Below are 20,950 nucleotides of genomic sequence, written 5' to 3' on the forward strand. Positions count from 1 at the left end.
CTGGCTTCTAGCACTGCCACAGCTCCACACAGACTCCACCAGGTAAAAGAAACTTAAATCTTACTTGAGCGCGACTAAACGAGCGAAGACGGAGTCCCCCTCTTCCGTGCACGCGAGCCACAGGGACGAGTTTTTCACTAAGCTGCATTACGCCCAAGGCCTGCAGGGGGTGCTGTTTCGCATAAAACGTGCAAACTCCTTAATGCACCTTTAAGGTTCATGTGGCCTCAGTTTCTCGGTCTTGTCGTTATGCCCTCTACAACATCAGGAAGATCAGACCCTTCCTGACCCAACAGGCCACACAACTTCTGGTTCAGGCTCTCGTGTTGTCACGCATTGACTACTGCAACTCTCTTCTGGCGGGTCTCCCTGCATGTACAGTCAAACCTCTACAGATGATCCAGAATGCAGCAGGTCTGGTCTTCAACCAGCCCAAAAGAGCTCATGTCACTCCTCTGTTCATCTCCCTTCATTGGCTTCCAGTTGCAGCCAGGATCAAATTCAAATCTCTCCTCCTGGCTTACAAAACGCTTACAAGAATGGCTCCGGCCTACCTGGACTCCCTGATCCAGGTCTACTTTCCTTCTCACCCTCTTCGCTCTGCATGTGAGAGACGTCTGGTGCTTCCAGCCCAGCACGGCTCGAAACCTCCAACCAGACTCTTCTCCTCTGTTGTTCCCAGATGGTGGAACGAACTACCTAACTCTGTGCATTCCGCCGAGTCTCTTTCTACTTTCAAGAGACAATTGAAGACTCAATTGTTCAGAGAACACCTAGGGTCTTAATCCGACCCCATCTTTGGGGAAGAATAGGTCAGGTGGTCTAAAACCCAGCACTTATGTACCACTGACTAAGTTGACACAAAAAAAAAAAAAGGGCGGGGGGGGGGGGTAGTGGCTCCTCTTCTGCAACTTGATGGCAGCTCCCTCGACCAATCGCACTTGAAGCAATTGAAGCATTTACTAATGGTTTCTTTCTTATGTCTGTAGTCTTGCTTGTGCTGTACGTCGCTTTGGACAAAAGCGTCTGCTAAATGAAATTGTAGAATTGTAGAATTGTAGAATGGTAATTTATTTGTTTTAATTAAACAGTCGGATTCCCCCGGTCCGCACCAGTTCTAAGCCAGCTGCTAGGCGCCAGCCGAGTCGACCCGCCGGGGGAGCCGCGGGTCCGCAGCTGGAGAGATCCGTGGGAAGGGCCCGGCACGCGTCCAGAGTCGGCGCCGCCGACCGCCGACCGCCGACCCGACCCCCTCTGAAGATGACCCGCCTTCTGCGGCGACGTCGGACACCGCCTCCCAGACCCGGCCGAGGGCCCGGAGTGAGCCGAACCCATTGACGAGTTCAATAGTGAAGTGTGAATGCTGCCATTCTTGAACTGGTTCAAGGTGGTTTATACTCGCAGATCTACTGTGCCACCATACATATGCCTTTGTGCCGATATCGCTCAGTTGGGAGAGCGTTACACTGAAGATCTGAAGGTCCCTGGTCCGATCCCGGGTTTCGGCAGAGTTGAATTTTTAGGCCCAAGGGTATGTCACTGCCTCGTCCTATTCAAGGCCACAGAACAATGAGACAAATCCCACTTCACAACAGGAGTTTTCACCTGAGTGGCTCATCAGCTCATCACAGACCACAGAGAGACACATCTATCGGCAATTCATGGTTACTATTTACAACGAAAGCCACGCCTTTTAAGTTTACTAATGTTGGTGTAGCACTGTACACAGAGAGTGGAAGCCTACCAGGGGTGACATGCCTTCGAAAATCTACAGATGTGCCCGAGGTTCCACATCATTGGAAACATTTCACTGCCATCTGAATCGATTCATTCCAGGTTTGTTCTAAATGCATTTCTTCTAATGACAAATGTTGATTTATTCTCCATGGTAGGGCCAGGGGTTTTCATCCTGTCGTAAATTGGTTGTAAACTTGCTGATATGTGATGTGTACAGATTGCTAAAAGAAAAAAAAGTCAGATCAACTTAAAACTAGAGTTTGGAATCATGATGTCTTCTTTGGTCACACTGTTTCACCTTCTCTTATGTTACAGGAACCTCTTCTACATAAGATCCTGTAATGCTCCTTTGCTTCAGGGAACAGTGCCAACAGCCTCAGTGATCAAATCTATTTGCTGGATGGGCTGAATCGGTGGAATCAGGACCGGGCTGCTGCTGCTGCTGCTGTCTCAGCTGAATCTTCCAACCTGCGTTCATACACCCAAGAGTTGGTTCACTGTGTCAGCAGCAGCTACCAGAAGGTGTTTGGCAGGAAACTGGTTCCTTCATTTACAGAACCTGCAAAATATACAGGCATGTTCAAGCTTTAAATGCTTTGATGTTTTTTCTCACTTTGTATTGTTTCTGTTTTTTTAACTGGTCTTGCTTTAATATTTCCTCAGGGGAACTCATTGGAGTCCAGTACTTGCTGAGGCAAAATAATGAGCCCCTGCTAGATATGGACCCAAAATCAAAAGAGACATCGCAGTTACTGGAGCAATTGGACGTGGCAGAACCTGTGTAGGAGGATGAAGGGTTTGAGGATTTGGGAGGAGGAGAAGTCACATTTGCAGACCTCCTCTCCCAGGAGTTTGTGCTTCCTCTCCAGCCTCTCCAACCCACAGCAGGGTGCTCATCCCAGCAAGGTATCAGTGATCATTTGCTAATTTCTCTTCTTACACCAGTAGATTTGTCCCCAAGCAACACAGACATGGCATACACTGCAATCAATCAATCAATCAATCAATCAATTAATCAATTTATTTTTGTATAGCCCAGTATCACAACAACAGTTGCCTCAGAGGGCTTCAAGATGTTACAGTATATACATTTCTTGTGGAACTAAAGCATAAATACATGCAAAGAGATTGCGATGCTGTGGAGCCAGTCTTTAACATCAGTTCTATTTATCCAGGCTGTGGATCAACACAACGTTCCAGGAATGGATCGTGTGGATGAACTGGTTGAGCTTCGATCCGTGACAGGCCTGACACTGAACAACCAGCAGGCCTCCACCGTTAAACCTGTGGAAGTTGTATTCTGTGTTGTCTCTGTGAACGGACACAACTGGTTTCTGAAAGACAAGAACACCACTCAGGTTTCGGACCAAAACATCACCCCCTTCTGCCCAAACCCGGCATCGAACCAGGGCCCTTTAGATCTTCAGTCTAACGCTCTCCCAACTGAGCTATTTCAGCACAAAAAGCAGGGATAGTCCACTATCTCACACTACATCTAGAAGTATACTCTCAACTCTCGACAAAGTCACTTTTCACTCTGCTTCTCCGCGAGTTGACAGTGTCAGAGGACACATAGTTGGACAAACTAAACGCTACATTGCCAAATGATCAGCAGAAAGATGCTTCCAGAGCACAAAGGTCAACTTTGACAAATCCCACTTCACAACAGGAGTGTTCACCTGAGTGGCTCATCAGCTCATCACAGACCACAGAGAGACACACCTATCAGCAATTCATGGTTACTATTTACCCAGAAAGCCATGCCTGTTGAGTTTGGTACTAATGTTGGTTAAATTCTGCTGTTTCATGAGGCACAAACAGATTGTCCATTGGGGTAGACTACGTCTTACAATCTGATCCAAAATTATTGCCGATCTGTGTGAAGCGAGTCCACTCAGGCTTTTATATGAGACATTTACAATCCGTTTGACCTTAAAGTCTGATCAGAATGAGGATTTTTGTGCCCATGCAAACGGGCCAGAAATTACAATGGAGGTCAGGGGTTCTGGGTGTCGACAGGAACTGCCAAATGTTGTCAGACAAATATTTATAATCTTTCCTCCTTTTCATTGGATGTTTTTATTTTTCTCATAATTGAAGTGCTTGTGCTGAAACGGCTCATTATTCTACCTGAAGAGATGGCATGAGCGCTGCTTCTGCACATGCACACCACCGTCATGGTCAGTAGTTCGTCTAATCATGCACAAGTAACAAACATGGCGACCTCTGACATGGCACGACTCCCGGCCCATATTCTAGTTTCATAATCGGTATTGGTTGTTCCATAGTTGAGTTTCACCCCTAATATCATTGAATTTGACATCTGTCCACAGGAATGTCATTGACCCCAGGATATTGTTCTCTAATTGTGTGTATGTGCATTTTCAGCGCCACCTGGTGACTTGGCACGTTAACAGTTTTAGTGTTTCTAAATTGGCTGCATAAACACGTTTCTGGAACTGAAACACAAAAACAATGTGCTGTCACGTGAAACATCCTCTGAATGGGGCCTGCACATGTACTCTGGAACGATTTGGTTGATAATTCTTGTGTTTTTGTGCTGAAAGAGCTCAGTTGGTAGAGCGTTAGACCGAAGCTCTGGTTCATCCTGGGTTTCGGTGGCCTGGCACGCCAGACTGTCTCTCCATGCTCAGGGCTTCATGGGGAAACAGTCTGGTACCGCGCCAATTGAATCTGACTTCTGCCCAGCAAACTTCTACCCAATCACAGCCCACGAGAGGCGGAGTTAGCGATGCGTCATGTTATACCCCCCTCAAAACAATCATGGTGGCGGCCGCAACACAGCGAGGTTTTATCACGACTCTGTCTGAAGTTTTGAACGAACTGAATTTGGCGCTGAAACCACAGCAAGAATCTGCTCTGTTGGCTTTTCTTTAACCCCCAAATTCCAACGGAGGCAAAAGCGCCGCGCCGCGGCGCTGGTGATTCGCTTCAGGTCGCCGCTTCTAAACGGCGCTGCGCTGCGCTCCCGGTGTGCGTTGACTTCAGGAACAAGACGTGTCGCTTTAGCGTCCGGTGGAATTTTGGGGTAAAACGGACGTAAAACTCCACGCCATGATCCCATGTTTTGGACTACAAAACTACTACAACGGAGCGCTGCGTACGTCGCATTGTCGTTGCGTCACAGCCTTGTTTCTTGGATTGGTTCTCTCCGCTCCATAGCCCCGCCTCTCGTCAGCCTGCTTGAAATGATGCCCCAATGGCGCCGTACCAGACCGTCTCTGTGTGTAACACATGAAGTCAGTCTGGCATGCCAGGCGAGGGTTTCAGCAGATCAGAGTGACTTTTCAACCTAATCCATTGCTAGCGCTCAGCTCTGCTCAGGGTCAAAGGGCAAATCCCACTGAAGTGAAATAGAGGGTAGTGCCATTGGTTTACAGCTCATCAGACTGACGCAGGTCAAACACAGAGAGGCTCACACATACGGCAGCATTCTTCTTGAAATAGGCACTAATGTTGGATATATTGATCATGTAATCATGAAATGTGACAGAATCGTGATCATGTCATAGAAATTCATCATCCTGCATTAGGCTTCAGCGATTTCATGAGATCCAATAAGGCCTCGTTTCTCCTCAGCAGTACAGTATGGCAAAGCCTGACCAGACACAAATCTGCTGCCTGTGTCTACTGTAGAGGGTTCAGTTAATACAGAATAGACCCCACCGGCCCGGAATAGACCGGCCGTTCAGGAAACCTCCCGAGCCTCCCGATGGCCAGCCCGCCCCTGGTTGTGATCCTTCACTCTCTGCTAGTGGCTCCTCAGCGGCACTGCTCGGGCGTGAAACCGTGAACCTCCGTTCTCTGTGAAACATTCTGGAAACCGTTTTCGTTCCGAACAGCGCCGTCTCCTCCTGTCCTGTTCAGACTCCTTCAAGACATCGGAAATGTTGCTGCTGCATGCCCCACTGCCGTGGTACAGTGGCTCTCCCTTCTTGATTCGCGACCCCAAATTTAACATGTATTGGTCTCCATGTTATTAGCGGGCGTGGCTGCTGATCTACTGAGAATGCATGTGCAAAAATGGTGTGAAAGACTCCCCTTAAGGGAAGATTAAAAAAAAAGAAATAAATAAAAAAATAAAAAATAGGAAGAATAAAAAAAGAATAAAAAAAAAGAAAAATGAAGGTTGAATCCATGAAGTCAGGCAAATGAACACACTGAAAGTATTTTTTTTCTTTTGTTGTTGTTGTTGTTGTCTTCTGTCATTTTGATGGAGAAAGTCGTGACTTTTAATTTTCCTTTTCTGATTACAATGAAATATAATCTAAAATGACAGTTTCGCAGTTTGGTCCCTGAACATACCTCCTGTGAAGAGCAGTCTTGCAGTTACACTGACAGCTGCATCACACGATGTCTTATGAGCACAAAATAGAGTGTTTACTTTCCGTGTGCGTCTGAATGAGCATGAAGGCGTACTGGAGTGTCCCTCATTTTCTACTCACTCATAATGACAGAAAGTCTCCATCATCCTTCTAAAAATTCAGTCAGTGATGAAAAATATTCAGTTAATGCAACCCCTATTTCTGGCCACATCCACAGCCCTCTGCGTAACACTGCGTCTGTTGTACACCTGCCTGGAGACGTTCTACATTTAAATGCATGAACACTGCACAACAGTTGCGGGTTTGATGAATGAGATTGCAGGTGCTAAGTGACTAAATTACACACTGGACCAGTTTGCATGAGTGTTTTTTTCAGTACGATTGAAAACAATCATATTAAGTGAATCCAGTGTATACATGGACTCCATATGAAGCGGATGGCTCAGTCTGTGACAGGAGCTGAAGGCCTCTCTTCCTCGTTCCAGGTTCTGATGTTTAGCTTTGCAGTCAGCAGTCTTCAGCCCCGAGCAGATTGTTTTAGAAAATAATTTAAAAGTTAAAACTTCAAAAATTACAAATACCAGTTTTCAATATCCGGTTTCTTCATTGTGAGTTCACCAGCGTTCAGTCGTGTAACAGCTGTCAGAAATACGTCATGCAGCCGCATGTCACAGATATTATGTATGGAGGGGAAGATGAACTGATTCCACAAACTGCAAATGCGTTTAACGTAGGTTCAACTGAGAGGCGCCCACATGGAGCGTAATCAGCGAGGCTGAGGTTAACTTCCCAATCACAGCTTCCTGTTCGGAATTTAAGGGGAAAGATAAGGGAAAAATGTTTTCACATTTGGAGAAGCTATTTTTTCGTTCTCTGCCTACATTCTAACTGTCCTCTCTACAGCGGACACAGGCAACAGATTTGTGCCTGGTGATGCTTTTCCATACCGCAGTGCTAAGTAGAAATGAGCAGTGTTGGGAATAACGGCGTTAGAATAAACGGCGTTAGTAACGGCGTTATTTTTTTCAGTAACGAATAATCTAATTAGTTACTTTTCCCATCGTTGCAACGCCGTTACCGTTACTAAAAATATGAAGTGGCGCGTTACTACTGACTGAATGAAGCGCGAGTGTCCGCTGCTGCCGCACACATCAGCTGCAGGAGAGAACAGGGAGGAGGGGGGAGAGGGGAAGGGGGGGGGGGGGGGGTGATGAAGACGCGATGCTGATTGGTTGGTGGGCGGGCATGCCCTGCCCACGTGTCTCACTCGCTGCACGCGCTGACCGGTAAACACAAGACAGAGACAATGGCGTGGAGCTCGAGCCCAGGACATAGAAAGGTAGCGTTCTGAAACTGGAAGCCTCACTGGAAGACTTTATCCACGTCTGCCACATGCTAGCATGACACTTGTTGCTGCTGCTGCTAACCCGACCCCGAGTCCAAACGCAGCAGGAGGGAGAGGAGCCGCTCTGCAACAAGCAGCCAGCAGGCGACCAGAGCCGAGCTGAACACTGACTGCAGGTCCACTGGAACACAGTAGGCCTAATGTACAGTTACAGAGATTTGCACTACTTAATGGCCAGAAGTTTACATTTGTGTTTTCTTAACAGGCTGCAATTTAGTTCAAATAAATACTAAATGTTCTAAAATACTGTATAAAGTGTTTTTATTCTTCAATCAGTTGATATAAACATCTTTGATGTTATAGATGTTATAGAATGTGGTAATGTGTAGAACATGAAAAATAACGTCAGTTACTTTGCTGAGTAACTAATTACTTTTTCAGTGAGGTAACTGAGTTACGAACTCAATTACTTTTTGGGAGAAGTAATTTGTAATTCTAACTAATTACTTTTTTAAAGTAACTTGCCCAACACTGGAAATGAGGCATTACTGGAGCTAATGAAATCGCTGAAGCCTAATACAGAATGGTAAACTTCTTTACAATGGTCAGTATATACAAAATTATACCTTTTTCAATAAGCATGCGGTTAATCAGCAACTCTTAGTTGCCTGTAGGTGAGAGCCTCTCTGTGTTTGGCCTGATGGGCTGTAAACCCTGCGTACTACCCTCATGTTGTCATTTCAGTGGGATTTGACCTTTGACCCTGAACAGGGCAGAGCACTGGCAACAGATTAGGTTTAAAACATCCTCCTGTCTGCCGAAACCAAGGATCAAACCAGGGACCTTTAGATCTTCTAAACGCTCTCCCACCTGAGCTGTTTTGGCCAAACATAGGGCAAAATTCAGTGGAATCATGGCAGAGTATATGTGCAAGTGTACATGTTTGTTGGCCCCTGTTTACAGGACACTTCAAATGACAACACACTGCTTTTGTGTTTTCATTCCAGAAACATTTACATGGCAATGGCAGAAACGCTAAAAACTTGGAAGTGTTCCATTGTTCTTTCACAGTAGGAAAGAGACAGTTTAGAGACCTGATCACCCTGTGACTGCAAAGTTCTTATAGCCTGCAAAAACCCGGGATTGAACCAGGGACCTTTAGAACTTCAGTCTAACGCTCCCAAATGAGCGATTTCGGCACAAATTGCTCATAAAATTCAATTTGATTGCGACTCAGTAGATTTACAAGTACACTAATAAGTAATATTATGTCATATAACGTACTCCTACATACTACATATAACTCCTCCCCCTCCTCCTCTCTGGAGGGCGTCATGCAGGTTGACAGTTTGAGTTCAGAGAGTTCAGGTGCTTCGCCATTGTAGCGCGCACGCAGTCAGAAAATATGGATTGCTGCACTGCTTATTTGGCAACCTCAGGAACTCACATACCGGTATGATTGGCTCTGGAACCCAGAAGTGTGACAGTCCAGCCCCGCCCATCGGAGTTATTCTGTCCTGAAACTTCTGAAAGAAAAGAAACTTGAAGACATTTGTTGATGGAGACAACAGATTATTGAAAGGGAATGTTTCTTCGATGACGTGTAAAATGGGAAGAGTAAATTTCTTAGTTATGGTGCCTTTCGGCCATCAGTTTGACAGTGGCAGCGTTCACACAGTCACTGATTGGCCTCATCATTGGGTTTATTGGAGGAAAGCAGTGGAATGCCTTTCAGGCTTTGCACAGGTGTGGTTCTGCATACAAATTCTAATTGACAGCTATCTTACACTTTAAAGATCCCATATTATGCAAAATCCACTTTACAATGATTTTGTAACAGTAATATGTGTCCTGAGCCTGTGCACAAACCCTCCCAAAATGAGAAAAATCTATTCTCTCCTTCTCTTGCTTGCTCCACCTTTCTGAAAATATGTGCTCAAACGCTCCGTTTTGAAATTCCCTGGTTTATGACGTCATAAACCCAAAGCGCTCCTCCTCGGGGTTGGTAACACCGCCCACACTAATGTTTATTCAGCAACCCGGAAAACGCTGCTGGTTCAGTAAACATGGCGAAGGAACATGCAAAGCCTGGCAGTTGCTCTGTTGTCGGCTGCACTAGCCTGCACCGCAGTCTGTTTTTGCCTCCTTTGTCTGAGGGTTTGAGGGCCCAGTGGATCAATTTCATTTTCGAGGGCGATGCACCCGCAAGAACGCCTAAAAAGTTGTATGTGTGTGCTCACCATTTCACTCCGGACTGCTTTCACAACGAGGGCCAGTTTACATCTGGATTCGCCAAGAAGCTGAAGCTAAAACATGGATCGGTTCCAACTGTCTGCGACCAAGCTACAAACGTGGAAGCTGTGAGTTTTACCATGTTATGTTGCTTTACTATATCGTCCTTCCGAGTGTTATAGCCTGTTGAAAGTGGTTTTAGCATGGCAGCTAACGTAAGTTACTGTTGTTAACATAGAGTCCTCTCCTCATATTACTTTAACACACAACGGTAAATAATATCAGGGGACGTTGAAGAGAAGACGTATCAGGGTTTCCACCAGAGAGAGAGAAAAAAAAAACTCTCCGACAGTCGAACACGGCAGTGTTGGCAGCGTTAGCCGTTAGCAGCGTTAGCAGCGACACCACACGCCCCCGCCCCCCCGGCCAAACTTCTTTCCTTGCAGGAAACACTGCCATATGAACATATATTTCATGTAAAACGAGCATTATATACGTAAGGGATAATGTATGGACGATGCGGACGGTGATAATGTACACCTCATCAGGCATTAGCCTTTACTTAGCACCAAGATGCTAACGAAAGTTTTTGCTCCCTGATAGTAGTAGTAGTTGAATTACAGGGAATAAGTGAAAGGGGGGATACAATGTTCGAGATGCACAGCTCCACTACTTCCTGAAGTTCTGACAGAACCTTTATTTCCAGTTTTTCGTGACAGGATGAACTGGTCAGACACACCTGGATGAATCAGTTCATCCTATCATGAAAGACAGTAAACAAAGGTGCTGTCAGAACTCCAGGAAGTAATGGAGCTGTGCACATGTCATTTTTGCAGTATTTGCTGCTGTTGTAACTATGTATTTGAGAAGATGCAGGTGTAACCTCTGTTTCCTGTATACAGGCCAGCACATCAACTACAACCACAGATGTTCCTGCATCGAGGGATGCTGCCTGCCAGACTGACCCAGTGGAGACCCGTTCTGGAGGCACACAGCTGTCCTGGAGGACTCTACAGTCTCATGTCAGAAGTAAAGGTCTGTAGCCAAGTGTAGTTCATTTATTGTTGATGAAGTTAGTAATCATTTACCTGTTATAATACTATTCACCTATAATGTAATGTATTACTGTCTTTATGCGTCATGGAAAGACTTCGTTTTAAAAATTTAATTTTTTTACAGGTGTCCAGGCTACTGTGTCCTGTCCTCATTTTTGAAGAAATCTTCAAGGATCCGGCTCCATACACAGAGGCGGTCCTGGCCATCCCCATTCCAGAGGACCTCACTGCACAGTTCAGCGGCCTGACACAGAGGAGGTCATTGCCAGTCATAGGCTGGCCCCATGTTATGGGTTATATGTAAAGTGTGTGATGTCAATAAATGCTTGTCTACAGAAGTGACTCTGTGATTACATGAATGATGTACAGACCAACGGCTTTTGGAAGAAATATGCAGTTTTAAAAAAAAGGCAAAATCAATTCACATTCATCACATTTTGTTACAATTGTAAGATTATGTAAGATTAAGAAGCAAAGTAAGACTACATCTTTGATTTAGATACAAAGCATAACATACTGGTGTATTCCTCTCAGCCGTGGAGGACCATAGTCAGCACCATACATTTGGCAGGCTTTCTGCAGAGAGTACACATTGAGGTAAACAGGCTCCAACCCAGGATGGTCCACCATACAGGACGGCTGCTCCTCCACCTCCCGCATCCATCTGGTAACCTACAGGGAATTACAGAAGGTAAATGTATGTACTGTATTTTGTACTGTAAATGTAACATGTAGGCTAATCAAGACAAATTATTTTCAGTTTGGGTATAGATGAAGCTACCTGTGGTATCTCCAAACAGCAGATATTCTCAGCTTCTGTGGGCATGGTAGCTCAGTTTCCACAGGTGCACTTATCAAATGAGAAAAGTGAAAATTTCAATAAAAAAATGAGTGGACAAGCAGAGGTGGATCAGAAGTAACCTGAGCCTAACCACTTCAAGTGCAAGAAATATCTAATTTATAGCATGTGACTAATGTGGACATGGAGAACAGTGTAGCTTACAGAACACTGCACTGACTCCAATTATGAAAACTGACTAAAAGATTATTGATATAGGCATATTTACACTAAATTAGTACATAATAATGTGAAAAAGAAACGGCAGGGAGCTGTTTTGACAAACGACTCTGCTCAAAACATCACAAAACAAGATTTTTTCTGGCCTACTTTGTCAGCAGACAGCGGAGGCTTGTAACAGTCCTCTGACGACATACCTTTTCTCCGTAGACTGCAAGAATACAGTCATGAGAGATAACTATCAGCTTTTCACAATCGTGTGCATTCACCAAAAGAGCTCCAAGTAACGAGACGACAGCGGAGATGTAACCGTTAGCAGGAGCTAACGTAACCTAGCTGCATAAGTTACTGTGCAACAACACACACAAAGTAAAAAGAAAAATATCAGGGACACATAATATCGAGAACTTACCATTCAGAAACGTCCTGCTGCAGCAGCAGAGTTTGAATTTCTTCAGGGGCCTCTCCTTCTGGGTCAGACTCTGGCTCAAATTGGTACGGCTGAACCACAGAGTCTGCGTGTGTCAACATTACAGCATGGTACGCGAGCGAGAGCCACGCCCTCTCCCATATATGGTGTGGAGGAGGTGTGGTCAGAGCAGCTCATTAGAATGTAAAGCTACAGACCAGAAACGGCCTGTTCTCAGCAGAGCTCAGGAGAGGGGACTTCAGGCTGGCTGAAGTCCAGGAAAAAAATGGATTTTTAGGCAACAAACATCAAATAGACTGGTACTGGACCTCTGAGACCCATTGGAACTTGCTGAAACTTAGCATAATATGGGACCTTTAAAAAATGCTTCCTATCCAAAATAATGTAATTCAAAATTAATTATGCGCATTTATGTTTTTCCAAAATTATTTGGCGCCCATAAGAAATCACTTCTGGTCTCCAAGTGGGGTCGTGACCCCAAGGCTGCGAATGGCTGCCATAATTAATAGATCTATTGCACATGCGCGAGGAGACGGACTATATCAACAGTGGTGGCTAAACATCTGTGTACTTGTCACTGTTAATGTGTGTTGTTTTCTGCATGCATGTGTGTGTGTGAGGTGTCATCACTAAAACAAACAGCGCTGACTTGTGGCCTGATGTGAAAACTACAGAATTTCAGAATTTCATATGAGCATCAGTTTGAAGGCTGCAGTCCGGTTGAATGGTATCTACCAATGACTCCTTTTCACGCAGCAAAGGCATTTCAAGAGCTTTACCTGGACAAATGCACACAGATATTGATGAGAATCTTCATACTGCCCGATGTTGATTATTGGATCGTGGTTATTTCTTTCTGCCAACCAAAGTTGCAACTTACACTGACATATATATTTGATGAAATACATCAGTGTGAACTTTCTCAAGAAGCTACATATTGTCATTAGAAGTAGATGTTAAAGGGGAAGAGAAACACACAGAATATTCCTGATCTATGGAAAAATGGGATAAAGACCTGTAATGCACACAGTTTCTCATGAGAAAGAGAAATTACAAGACAAAAAAAAAAAACAAACACTGGCAGAGATTCAGAGGAGGAGAGGTTATCAATAGACTGACAGTAACACAAATTGGTGCAGGTGTGGACACTGTGTGGTGATGGACAGTGTGTGTGTGTGTGTGTGTGTGTATGTGTGTGTGTGTGGGTGTGGAGATACATGAAACACAATGACCCATCAGTGCCGTCGGTTCAACCTGCATCACCCAATATATTGCGAATTCTGTGCTGAATGGGGATGCGGGAACCATCCATCCACGACGGTTGCTCCGGTCAGAGAGGCAATGGACACCGATAATGTCTTTCAATCCTTCTTTAATGAGGCTGAAGGACTGACCACAACAACTGGATGGATGATGAGTGAATGAATGATGACAAATGAATGATCGAATGTAGAATGGTTTCTGTAACAGAATGATGAAATAAAGATACACAAATAATTACAATGACATCAAACAGTCCCATACAATGGGATTAAAGCAATCAAACTAAACAAATTCGCCCTGGCAGCATTTCCAATACACACATCATACAGCAGCACAGGCAGCATAGCAGCGCTAGCCGATTAGCATTAGCTTCGAACAATAACGGAACTGAATCTACCCACAAATGGCTCATTTAGCACACACGGTGGCTAACACCTGCTAACAGGGGTGCACAACATTCACCTCACATGAAAGCTAACATGCTTCAGGAACATATCTCTACTCACTCTCTTCACGAACGCATTCTCTATGAAAGATCAGCCGCAGCACCGGGGATTAGCTCCGTCCGCGTCTGACCAGGACCCCATAGCTGCCCGAACGGGACGCCTGACTACAATTAAAATAAACATCAATCGCAAATAACAGGGATAACAGGGAATTTGTAACACAATATGTACACAGAAATGTAATCAGAAATAATCATGGTTCGTGTTGCTCTAAATGGTTGCATTTGAAAAAAAGAATAAAAAAAAAATAGAGAGGAGCCACAGGACAGGACGTAAACAGATCCTGGCGCTGCAGCTTTCTCTCTTTCTTTCTCCGTTAACTTTGATGCTACAGCTGTATAATATGTCTGCATAGATATGCTTCAGCCCATCCACTCTTTTCATGATATATTTCTACTGAGGCTCTCGTTAAATAAATGTCTGGAGGGAACAAGCCTGTGCAGAATGAGCAGAATAAAGTCCTGTCTAATTTACATATGAGACATATTAAAGCAGCTCATTAATTAGAATAAACTGGCAGGTTAATTCCAAATAAAGGTTTCAGGTGCTTTCATGGTCATTTTAAAGCATCATTTTTTTTTTTTTTCTTCGAATTAAAAGTCTCATAGCCATAGCCACTCCGCCCTCCCCACCCCTCAAAGCAGCTGGGGCTGCTCCAGCCCGGGGCGCTAAACCAGCTCGGACCGCCACTGCTCTCAGCTGCTCCGCTTGAAGAACGAGGACCAGAGTCCACAGCCTCCATCTCCGGCTGCAGCCTCCGGTTCCTCACCTCGTCTGCTGGAGACTCTCTCACGGCCGTCACCGGGGCAGCAGGCGGGGAGGCGGTGCGGCGCGGGGTTCCTCGGCTCGGCCTGACCCCGGAACGTGAGCTCGGAACCGGACCGATCCGCGCTGCGTCCCGCCCCGCCGTCACTCCGCGGGCCCGCCGGGTTCACAACCCGGCCGGAGCCCGGGTCGGGCGGTGGGGTTAATGCTCAATCAGTGTCAAGTACATGCTGGACTGAATAAAACACTTTATTGCAGACTTTCAGTACATTAATCGTATCGTGCATGCACTCACACACACACACACACACACACACGTTCACATAGTTTTCTTTTTCAGTCTGTGTTTGGGTGAAAGCAGTCTCCAGCCTTTGCTGGTCAAGTCCAAGTCAAAGTTGTAAGTTTAAAATAATAATAATAATAACTAGAATTTGGCACTCAGAGAGGCAGACCTCCGCCACAGCTCAAATCAGTCACCAACAACAATAAGAACACCAGATATAATCAAACATTGTGATCGGGGGTGTGATCGGAGCGGAGCGCTGCAGCGTGCGGTGCCTCTCTCTGTCGCCCTCTCTCCCTGTGTGTGTGTGTGTGTGTGTGTGTGTGTGTGTGTGTGTGTGTGTGTGTGTTTATCTGAAAAGGAAAACCGAAAAGCAACATAATTTATGTTATTTTACTTCATTTTAATGTGAAAATTGACCGGATTCTCTCGTATTTTCCGTTCCCGACTTCCTGTCTGGTGCGATCTGCTCTGTCCAGCTTTACAGCTGGCGGTGCACGGCGCGGCTCGTGGAGAAAATAGAGAGGAGCGGAGCGCCGCGGTCCACGGCGCGAGCCGCTACGCACGCGGCGCTGTCCCGCATCTCCTGTATGAACCGTCAGACAGGTTAACAGGGCGCCGATCTGACAGTCGGTGCGCGGCGCTTCCCACTTCCGCGTCGGAAGCGGCGCGTCCTGTGAACCAGGCGTTTGTCCCCCCTGTCGGCGGGCCTGCCCGACCATGTGACAGACTCCCTATCTCTCAATGATGAAGAATCCTTGAAAAGATTCCTGGATCCAGACAGTGATCCGGATCATCACCAAAATTTAATGGATTCTGAGTTCGCCCAAGACCCACCTTTCCACAAAGTTTCATTGCAATCCGTCCATTACTTTTTCCGGGATCTTGCTAACAAACCAACCAACCAACCAACCAACATGATTACATAACCTCCTGGCGGAGGTAATAATCGAGCCAAATGGAGAATCATCAAATTCATGATTCTTGAATTGTGACTCGGTTCAAGAAACATGAACCGAGTCTGACTCGATTCCCAGTCATGTGACCAGAGTCTGACTCTGTTTCTATAGTAACCCTTTGATGCTTTGATCATCAGAGCTCTGCATGCAGCCAGTCTGAACTGGATTTCATTTTAAATTTTTGCGACGTCCGGTGCAGACGGAGCCTTTTGCTGTCGAGAATTATCATCCACCCACCTCAAAACTGCCCTTGTGGTTGCTGAGCCAGCTGTTGTCTACAAATTCTTGCTGAATTGAAGCTTCCCAGTGCGTTCGACGGAGGACCACCCCTCAGGACCAACCGTTCACTGAGAAATGTAAGAACGTTGTTTTTAAGTCAATGTTTCACATTATTACTGGAAATATAAAACAAAAGTGTTTTACACCAACGTTTCCTGAATTGGCAACACTCCACAACAACTTTACTGGCTTTTACTGTTTCATTTTGCTCATATTGTTAGATTTAGCAGATGTGTGTGTGTGAGACAGGTGTATATTGGACATTTGTGAAAGCAACATGTTCTGAACCGATGTATTTAAATGGAAATTGTATAGAAAGAGTGTCTGAATTTAAGTTTTTAGGAGTATTCATCGATGAAAAGTGAAATGGAAGTCACATATTGGACATGTAAAGAAGAAAAATATGTAGAAATATAGGTGTGATGAGTAAAGTTAAGGATTTGTGAAATTATAATGCACTGAGAATATTATACTGTTCTTTAATTTTACCGTATTTGATAGGGGTGTAACGATACACAAAAATCTGGGTTCGATACGTACCTCGGTTCTGAGGTCACGGTTCGGTTCGGTTTCGATACAGTAGAGAACAAAATGCAAACCTAAATGTTCTTGTTGTTGTCCATGCCTCCCATGTCCGCCTGTCTGTGTCGGCTTTGCGGCACATCACCGATGCCAACGCTCTTCTCTCCTGCTACATTGGGCTCAGCTGTGTACGTTCCATGCAGGCGCACTGATCCACGCATCCTCCAGAAGCTTTTCCGGCTCTCTAGACTGTTTATCTGCTCCTTTATTTCAGATTATTTATAGGAAATGAGGCACATACATTGTCAGGACGTTATCATTTAGTATCAGAGTTATTAGCCTTTTTTTTTCTGTTTCTGAATCTCGGGGCGGCGCCCGAGCGATTAGATACTTTCACTCAGGGTGCGGACTATGGGGGGGCCGGGGGGGTCTCAGCCCCCCTTGATGAGACATGAGCCCCCCTGAAAACATGATTTTTGAAATTTTGGAAGGGCCCTAAATATTGAAAAAATGCTGTTTCCCCCATGTATTTCCTTTATTTATAATTATTGATTTAGTATGATCATAATCATGGATTATATGCAGAATTAGGCCAATTTTAATGGATGATTTGTGCATCACTATTTCACTTTAATCAAGATGCCGACCTGCATGCAGTACTTGTCCTCACCACTGAAGCGTGGGGGCGCTATGCCTTAAGCGTGTAGCTGCACATGCTAGCGGCAGAACATAAACCTCGGCCCGTGAGCCGGGAAAAACAAAAAAAAACAAACTTTGGCCCGTGGACTCACCCGTGCACAGCCCTGTACCGAACCGAACGGCCCGTACCGAAACGGTTCAATACAAATACATGGATTGTTACACCGCTAGTATTTGATATATTGTTTGAAGGTTTGGGGTAATTCATATCCTACTCATCTGTTACCCTTAGTTATTTTAAAAAAGAGGGCTCTTAGAATAATTAATGAAGCCGCTTCAAAGAGCATACAACAAAACTATTTCTGAAGTCAGGACTATTAAAATTGAAGGATTTAATTGTTTTACAAACATTAATAGTCATGTATAAAGCAAAAAGTATGCCTGCTACCTTGTGGTTGCAAACACTTTTTACTTGAATAGTGAAACAAGTAGAAGAATTCTGAATGAAAAAATAATTCTGCAAGAAGGGCTCTTAAAGGAATGTGTGTATCTGTCGCGGGTGTGGGAAAATGGAATTCCTTGGAAAAAGATGTAAAACAATGTTCAAACATCTCGCAGTTTGAACATTAAGTTAAAGAAAAAATATTTAACATTTATGCAAAGGAAGCAATAATAATGATGTGATGTGTAGATTGTGACCATCTGATGTTTTTTTTGTTGTTGTTTTCCTGTTTGAGTCTGGAAAGAAGACTGGTGTCGGAGTTAAAAAGACTTATTCTTCATCCTACTCCTGTTCTTGTACATGGGATGTGTGTATTCTGTGTTTTTTATAAATTGTATCCATTTGTTGATTTTTTTCCTCCATGCATTCCATGGAAAAGAAGAAATGAAATTAAATGAAATGTATTTACAGCAGTCCACCAAGATGAACCAGCTTGGGACCGATGGGGCGAAACCGCCGAAAGTCAAACGTGCGCCCGGGGTATGAGCCCTACTGTCCCCCCCGACAGAAGCGCCAGCCGCGCCCCCCTGCAGGAGCTTCCTGCAAGCCTCCAGCAGGAGCCCCACCCAGGCACCCAGCAGGAACCCCACCCGCTGGGGCCCCGGGCACATTCCCGGCGAGAGCCCCGCGTGCGCCCGGGGTACGAGCCCTACGTTTGCCCCCTGCAGAAGCCCCGCTCAGGTTTGATTTTTTGATTTTGATTAGATTTATTTATTTCATTCATTGAAATCAAACAAAGGTGAATGCAACATACTTGCATCTACATACTTCAGCACAGATATGATGAATGAAAAGGTACAGAAAGAAGCAAAAGCTCATAATATCTGCCCCTCATCAGTTCAGAATCCTTTACACTTCCCGTGTGCACGCTGCTTACAATACATAACAAAGAAACAAGTTGTCTTCATACAACACAAATTTCAAAGTCGTCCTACATGGCAGCTTTGTATCTATTCATCAAAGCTCGTTTCACACTCTTTTAAAAGAATGGATGGATTTGGAGGTTTTGATTTCACACTCAAGGCTATTCCATAGATGAACACCCTGGACCTAAAGGCCTCCACACACTAAGGATGATCGGGCGAATTTTGCCCCGATCTTCTCCTCCCGATAGAAGCCGACCGGGTTTGATTGTCGGAAGTATGCGAAAGAGTTTGGGTCCGATCTTCGTGTGGTGTGCGGTGTGTTCCGAGAGATGTTTTCCGGTCGGAGCCTCTCGGGAGGCGTCGGAAGGGGAGATCGTAGACAATGAACATGTTTAATATTTCCGATCGCAAATCCTGCAGTGTGTGGAGCTCAGAGAGGCGCCGATCAGCTCCGACTTGACCTGTCCACACCCTCGGAATAAAGCTTCCTGATTGGCAGAACAGCTCCGTCTCACCAAGCTGCTACTTAAAAAACTTCCCTCTCAGCTGTCAGAGCTGGGGACATGAATATATGACAGTGAAATATATTAACTATATGACAGTGAAACAGAAAGCCAGAGCTCCTGAACTCAGTAATGCAGAAAGTGAGAGATTATTCCTCAATATCGCTCCTGAGCAAACTGTATTTCCTCCATTCAGACCCAAACTCATCTCCGCCAGTCCTGCAAGTATCCCAATGTTTTAATTTATCTAAAAAACTTTCCGCTGACTCCTTGTCTTCAGAGAGCGGACATATCATGAAACTTACCTAATCAAAGCTCATCGAGTTTTATTCTGGTTTAAATATCAAATCTGGGGACAAAAAGAATGATTTAAGATATTTGGTGATTTAAAACAGTACCTTTTATTTGTCATTTGTCTACTAATTCTACTAGTAGCCTGCTAATTCTACTGCTCCACTCTGAGTCCAAAGTAAAAAAAGAAAAAAAAGAAAAACACACATTAATAAACTGAATTATTATCAAATGTGAGGGTAAATTATAAGAAATGATCTCAAACTATGTTTCCTTCATCTTTCCTGGAACATTTAAATTTTTTGACAAGGTCCCGACAGTCCGGGAATGAATGAGTTCTCCACTTATTATTTGAAGTGGAGATGAATGTTAAACACAGGAATGAAGGGAAACAGCGCAAAGTCACGTTGAACGACGCGAGATTTGGAAGAGTGAGGAGCCGATTCTCGGCTGAAGAATCTGCTAGTGTGTGTTCTGCTCCGGAGCAACAAACACACTGGACGATCAGGAGAGGAAGATCGGGTGCGATCTGTCCTCTGTTGTCTTCCAGTGTGTGGTCTCTCAATCGGGGAAGATTGAAAAAATCCTGTAGTGTGTGGCATCCTTAAGATACATCTTTCCTTTGGTTTGGTTCTAAACTTTGGTTTACAAAAAAAAATCAGTTTCTCTTAAATTATACTTACTTTCCGTCTTTTTGAATCTATTTTGCAGGTTTTCTGGTAATATTTTCTGGTGAGCTTTATACATACATTTGAGAACGTTAAATTCAACCAATTCATTAAATTTTAATGTTCCTAATTGTATAGAAAATTGGATTTGTATGAGCTCTGTATCCACTTCCTTTTACAACACGAAGAGCACATTTCTGTAAAATGCAAATTGGATCAATGTAGATTTTACAAGCATTTCCCCACACTTCAACACAATAAGTCAAATGTGGAATAATTAAGGAATTATACAACAGTAACAAAGCATTCTTATTGAGAGACTCTTTAACCTTGTGTAACACAGCAATAGTTTGGGATAATTTTGTTTTAACGTGATTTCCATGTTAAATGTTCATCAATTGAAACACCTAAAAACTTGATTTCATGCACTCGTTCGATCTTTAACCCTTGAATAGAAGTCTTGCACCAATATCTTGATCTGTAAAAGTGAAGACCATACATTTTGTCTGTTAATGTTTATAGATAGTTTGTTAGCGTTAAACCAGTGTAATACTTTCTGAAACTCATTTTCCACTGTTTGTAACACCTCATTCATGTTTTTTCCCGTGTAAAACAATGTGGTATCATCTGCAAATAAAATACATTTTAGTACATTTGAAACAGACACAATATCATTCACATAGAGGTGAAAGAGAATTGGTCCAAAGACCGAGCCCTGGGGTGCCCCTCAAGTTATATTGC

At 44.4% G+C, this 20,950-nt stretch overlaps 2 non-coding genes across 2 annotated transcripts; one reads left to right on the forward strand and one right to left on the reverse strand.

Annotated features, from left to right (window-relative positions):
* The first annotated feature begins 1,435 nt into the window (after window positions 1-1,435).
* Window positions 1,436-1,508, forward strand: trnaf-gaa (transfer RNA phenylalanine (anticodon GAA)). Its single transcript has one exon. It is a non-coding gene; the product is annotated as a tRNA-Phe (tRNA).
* Window positions 1,509-3,122: 1,614 nt separating this feature from the next.
* trnaf-gaa (transfer RNA phenylalanine (anticodon GAA)) lies at window positions 3,123-3,195 on the reverse strand. The gene has a single exon. It is a non-coding gene; the product is annotated as a tRNA-Phe (tRNA).
* Between the last annotated feature and the right edge of the window lie 17,755 nt (window positions 3,196-20,950).

Source organism: Salarias fasciatus, chromosome 8 (genome assembly GCF_902148845.1).
Source record: "Salarias fasciatus chromosome 8, fSalaFa1.1, whole genome shotgun sequence".
NCBI classification, from domain to species: Eukaryota; Metazoa; Chordata; class Actinopteri; order Blenniiformes; family Blenniidae; genus Salarias; species Salarias fasciatus.